This window comes from Lethenteron reissneri, chromosome 37 (assembly GCF_015708825.2).
Source record: "Lethenteron reissneri isolate LAM-NWPU_2019-01 chromosome 37, ASM1570882v1, whole genome shotgun sequence".
In the NCBI taxonomy this organism is placed as follows: domain Eukaryota; kingdom Metazoa; phylum Chordata; class Hyperoartia; order Petromyzontiformes; family Petromyzontidae; genus Lethenteron; species Lethenteron reissneri.
Window position 1 is genome coordinate 12,976,758 of NC_083815.1, and position 6,000 is coordinate 12,982,757.

Below are 6,000 nucleotides of genomic sequence, written 5' to 3' on the forward strand. Positions count from 1 at the left end.
CCGCAGTGACGCGGGGACACTGGGAGCCGCGGGGAAGGAGACAGGGGGCAGATGGGGGAGCCGGGGACAGATCGGGAACAGATACGGGAAGGAGACGAGGTGACGACAGGTGGAAGATGACGAGTGGAGGTGTGGTAAGAAGGGAAATCTTTCATTTAAAGGGGGGGGGGGGCACATAAAGCAAAGTATTGAAAATACACACAAAAAAACGAAATGATGAACGAAGCAAAATGCCGACTACACCGAGCATCTTCTTGTTTCCTCTGATCGTAAAAAAAGAAGGGACAGGAGGATAGCTCAACGGCTACACCCTGCTGTTTACAATCATATAAGAATCCGGTGCAGGCTAACCGCTTACACGCTGCTGTAAATAATTGGTGCGGAAGGAGCTGGCCTGGTGGGACTTGAGTCTTCTTTGACGGGTGAGTAACGCGTCAAAGAAGAGAAGAGGCACGATCCAAGAAAAACTCCCTCTCCATGACGTCCGTGCTGTCGACTCCATGTATTCTCTTCTGCCAATCTCTTCCTCTGGTGTGTTACACACCGTTTGTCATCTAAACGATGCGCGTATTCCCAGAGGTTTTTATTTATTTAGGTACCTACAGAGTCTTGAGACGCAGTCGGATTTACTGGTAGGAACCTCCTGGTTCCACCAGCCCACAGGAGATTATTGTGTTCGTCCGTCGTGCATCCAAAAATGGGAGGGGTGGGGCTGGATGGAGAGGGGAGGGTGGGGAGGGGCAGGGTGGGGAGGGGAGGGGCTGGGTGGGGAGGGTGAGGCTGGGTGGGGAGGGGAGGGTAGGGAGGGGCTGGATGGGAAGGGCTCTGGGTGGGGAGGGTGGGAAGGGCTCTGGGTGGGGAGGGTGGGAGGGGCTGAGTGGGGAGGGTGGAGAGGCGAGGGTGGGGAGGGTGGGAGGGGTGGGGCTGGGTGGGGAGGGGCTGGTCACCCCATGGTACCCTTATAAAACTCAACGTTTAACCTACTCACATCGGCTTGTGCCCGCCCTCACAGTCGGGCATATTTGCGGAATACACCACGCCGCCGTTGACCCTGGCCATTGACCGAGCAACCACGTTCCTACCAGCTCCCTCCGCAGGAATGTGTTAGCGGGTGTACCCCACCGTCGGAGTGTTGTTTGCATGATAATGCACCATCAGAGGAAAGCCTCGGGATGTTGTAACCATGCGTTTGAAGGATCGAGTTGACTGCGTGTGGAATATGTGGCTGCTATAAATTTCCACGTGATAAGCTGCTTCGTTGAGCTATAATTGTATGGCCCGGTCGCTTCTGCAAAATAACTATATAGCTCAGTTGGGCCTTACCTGGTAAAATAAAAAAGTTTAGTTTTAATCTAATTTGGGTGATTTCGAAGACTATTCGGGCATCTCTTCAGATAACCCAGCAGTGCGATGTGGGCGAGGGAGTGAAGACAATCGGTTGGCGTTGCTTTGAGGGTCCCCGTTATTGCGTTGTTGAGGTGAGGGTCGAGCGTTCTCGAACGTGAGCTTGGCGACCAGACGAGCGTGCAAGTAACTCTGCAAAAGGCGACAATATTGCCAAGTGTGGCCATTCTTAGATCTCGGGGCTGACGCTCCTCAGGTTATCCTGAAGAGTTTTGTAAGAGAAGTCCAATCCTTGACTTGACATTTCCTAGGATCTTCTCTTAGATGAGTCCAGAAGGTCAGGCTTCAGTTGGAGGGTAACCCCAAGGTTTTTTTGGAAGGGGTCGTTTTTATCAGAGTTGCCACACAAAATACATATCAATCACGTCCCTTGTGGCCTTATTAAGATTAAACACAGTGGGCCCTTGTTTTAGTCACGTTGCTGAAAACCCCATCTGTGGAAGTATGTTCATGCTGCTAAGTAATTGGTCAGTATCTTGCTAACATTCTCGATGTTCGGCCCTCGGGTTATGAGGGCTGTGTCATCCGTATATATGCATTCGTGGGACATGGTTGATAAATCACTTACAAAGATTTTAAAAAGGGATGGTGCCTGAACCAACCCCTGTGAGAGTGTGGATCTAGCATGTTTTTTTTCCAAACAGATGCATGCAAATTGTGCAGTTGCTGTGAGCTGAGGAAAAGAAGCATATCGTCATGCGGCACTTGATTACAGCAGACCATGTCTACAGATGGTATCAGAGGTCGCTGAGAGGTTTATAAAATGCGGCCTCTCTTATTCTCTTTGAAAGTCAGTTTTTATTTAGCTGTGAATGCCAGAAGCAGATTGCTGCAGCTTCGTCCTGGGTGGAAGCCTATATGTTCGATTGGGAGGTTGTCCTCTACCCAGGGGTATAAGGTATGCGAGTAGGGTACGATCCATCACCTTGGAGGTCGCTAACAAGAGCAATATCGGGTTATGACTTGAAGGTTTGTCATGAGGCTCTCCTGGCTTGATGGTGGTAACCCTTTAGGCAATGTCCCTGTTGTGTGTATGACTGAGGGTCACCAGCCAGTCTCGTCCACCTGTGCCCTTATTCTTTAAAACTTCAGAGTAAATATGTAATTGTCGGCCACCTTGTTTGAGTTATAGCCCTTGAAGGCCTTATCAACCCCAGTCCTGAGATAGGGGGCTGCAAGTGAGGATGAGGGAGCGAGATGACAGAATGTATCTATAATGTTCTTGCTTGCAGACTTTGCGTGTTTAAGAGCTTATTGGTCAGCACCTTAGAGTGGGGAAGAATGCATGTCGCCACTGGGTTACTGTTTTTGTGTTTTGATTTTTAAAAAAAATCTGAGGTCTTGGTTATGGTCTGTGCACCACGTTCTGAAACGGAAAGTGCCTGGTTATTTCAGGTCGAAGAGTGCCAGGCTGTTTGGGGTCGAAATGAAAACCCATTTCTTTGATACTGCTTTTTAAATTAAATTAGTTGTACTTCCACCGCACCTCCAATTTGCACGGTTGGCGACGATCGGTATGAAAGAAGTTCAACATACATACATACCTACAGGTGCATGTGTTTGGCTGATGTGAATTCCGTGAGCTGTTCACCTACCTTGTCAATGTTTGAGTAGCCCCAGTCTGTGTCCGTGGCTGTTAAAATCACCAACGGGATCTCTGTGTGGCTTGCTGGTGGAAGTGCTGGCAGGGGGGAAGCCGATGTTCGGGGCCTTGCAACCTTCGATGAGTGTGACTTGTCTGAATCAGATTGTGATGGCAGATACGCATGTGTCCATCCACGTTCTTTATAAAGACTTCAAAGTCCATTAGGCCTTTCCTGACGCAGATGGCGAAGCCATATTTTGCATGATCGATGCCTGTGCTGAGGTCGTACCCAAAGATCCTGTGATTTGAGAGCTATTCACTGTTTTTGGCATGGGGCTCCTAAAGGGCGACATTGATGTTGTTGGCTGATCGAGTGCTGCTGGAGAAGTCTCATTTGGAGTGCTACTCGCGTAAGGTGCTACCACTACTATACAAGGTATGACTGTCAGTAATAATACTATATGATTGTAGCCTATATTTCTGTAATCATATAAACAGGTTCATTTCTATATATTTGGTTTAAAAGAAAAAAATAAGCCGAGATAGATGTGGTGTGACAAATTAATTCCTGTAACAGTATTTTCCAGACTTTTCTGTCTGAAATTAAGGAACGGACTTTGTTCAGAGAATTGTTGTGCAGCAGAGGCAGTGGACCAGGGCTCTGGGCTTCTGTTGTGGGGGAACCAAAGAGCTGTCTTCGCCGTCGTCATCTTGGAGCGGGTCGTCTTGATCGTCCTGGAACGGGCACCTTGTAGTCTTGGAAGGCTAGAGTTATATTGTCTCCGTGACTGCTACGCATCCGCTCCTGTGTAGCTCGCCAACTACACAGGGAGCGTCGCGTAGAGTCACATAAGTTACCCAAGTGGAAATAGTCACTCGCCGTTGCTCGTTAAGTTATCAGTGAGTCGGTGGACTTTATTCTTCATAAATATACATATAACTGAACAAGGTGTTTCTGAGAGCTACATTACAAAAGGAATGGAATGAGGACACCGTCCAATCTCCCCTCTCTTCACAGCCCAGTGCATGGGCACCTCCTACCCATGGGCCCACGTGCAGTTGCACCGCCTGCACACTCGTTAACGATGCCACTGAGCGGGTGACTGGGTAGTTGTACTCGGTTGGGTTGGTATAGCGTTGTCAGACAACGGTGAATGGGGATGCTGCTAATTAGGAGTTGCAGTGTCCCAGGTGTGGGTGGCGTGCGAAAGAACGATCTGGTATGGAGGGGTTCACAGGGTACCCTGGGGGCGGGGGGGGGTGTTGGGTGACCTCTTGAGGCAGCCAAGCTTCTGCTGACAAACAGCGCGGGTGGAAATGCGCAAGCATCCTCCGCGTGCACGTCCACGGCTTCCTGCCATTCACACGGCTCACGCCTTCTCAGCCACACACGTCACCACCTCCTCCTCTTCCTCCTCCTCACCACCTCCCCTCCCTCCTCACCTCTCAACCACACCGTCTTTGTCCTCCTCGCCTCTTACCACGCCCTCTGATCCCCCTTCATCACCTCTCACGCACTGCTCTCCCGCCGAACATATCAACAGCCTCTCTTCTCACTCCTCACCTCACCTCTCACCACCCCCTCTTCCTTTCCCTTCAAAATACAAAGTTCCTCCATATAGCCTTAACAGACTTTTGGGGCAAGTGCTGTTAGTGAGCACCTATGAAGGGATGCACGGCACACGAGGGGGTGGGTGGCCAGCACCACACCCGGCCGACTTTGTCTCCCTAGTGGCGATGTTTAGACACCTCACGAGGTACTCATTTGAGGCCGAGTCAACCTAGGTAAGGTCCAGGACCAGTTCAGATAATCATCACTGGTGTTGAGTTGTGAGTGGGAATCGAACCCGGGTCGCCGGGTTCGTAGCTTAGGGCGCTAACCACTGTACAACCGCTCCCCTCCTCACCTATGACCACATCATCTCCCTCCTCACCTCTCACCACACATTTTTATTCTTCATCCTCGCCTCTCACCACCCCTCTCCCTCCTCACTTTTCACCACGTGCTCTTCCTCATCACCTCTGGGCAGTGCATGAGATCAGCTAAATGAACACATAACAACAATGTCCACTGCATATGCCATGTAACACGTGTTTATATTACTGCTCTGGTCACACTGTGGGTAAGAGGGTGACTTGCAAACGGAAGGCTAAGAGTTCAAATCCTAGTTGGGGAGGGGGGGTTGAGTCAGCCTATTGTTCCTCCTGGGTCAATGAAATGAGTTACACGTTGTGGGAGGTCGGAGCGGTTAATCTATATATCTATAAATATACCAGCCCTCGTCATGAGAATGTAAAATGTCCACCACTGCATCAGGACCATGACCAAAAGTGAACAAACAGCATGCTCGTTTGAGCAGTAAAGATTGAGAGCAGAGAGTACATTTTAGGGCTTCCAGATATATCCACAAAGGGTCACATTGATGGGCTCTGTCTAATACATCAATTTGTACTCGTAACTATTGATTAGCCGTTAGAACTGGATGTGTATAAACTATGAATGCAAAAGTAAATAAATTACCCGGTGGCACATGGCAAATAATTCAACTAACGATTCGATGGGTCTAAGTTTCATCCATGGTTGGGAGTTAAGTTCCTCTAGAGTCTGTAAAATTAGTATCAAAATAAGTACCACTGTGTGAGACTTCAGCAGTGATCACCCTATACCAGGGGTCGGCAACTAAAAGAACAAGAAGATATATTTTTGTCAAATTCGGTAAAAAAAAAACACATTTCAAGAGCTGCAATGCACGTGGTGAATGCAAGACGGTGGTCCTAAATAAATAACGTCACGAATCAGTCCTTACAGAGCGATGCACAAAGCCTTGCCCTAGTAATATGGCTTGTCCACTGTTGGTTCAGAGCCAACAAAGGAGATGAGCAGCTTTCAAGATGTGAGCAAGAAGATACTTTAACCTTGTTTTTGAGTTCACAGACCTTTAATTGATGCTGTCTGGAGCAGCGCTGTATTACTATCCTTGGGAAATAATGGCAGTGATAACACTCCCAAC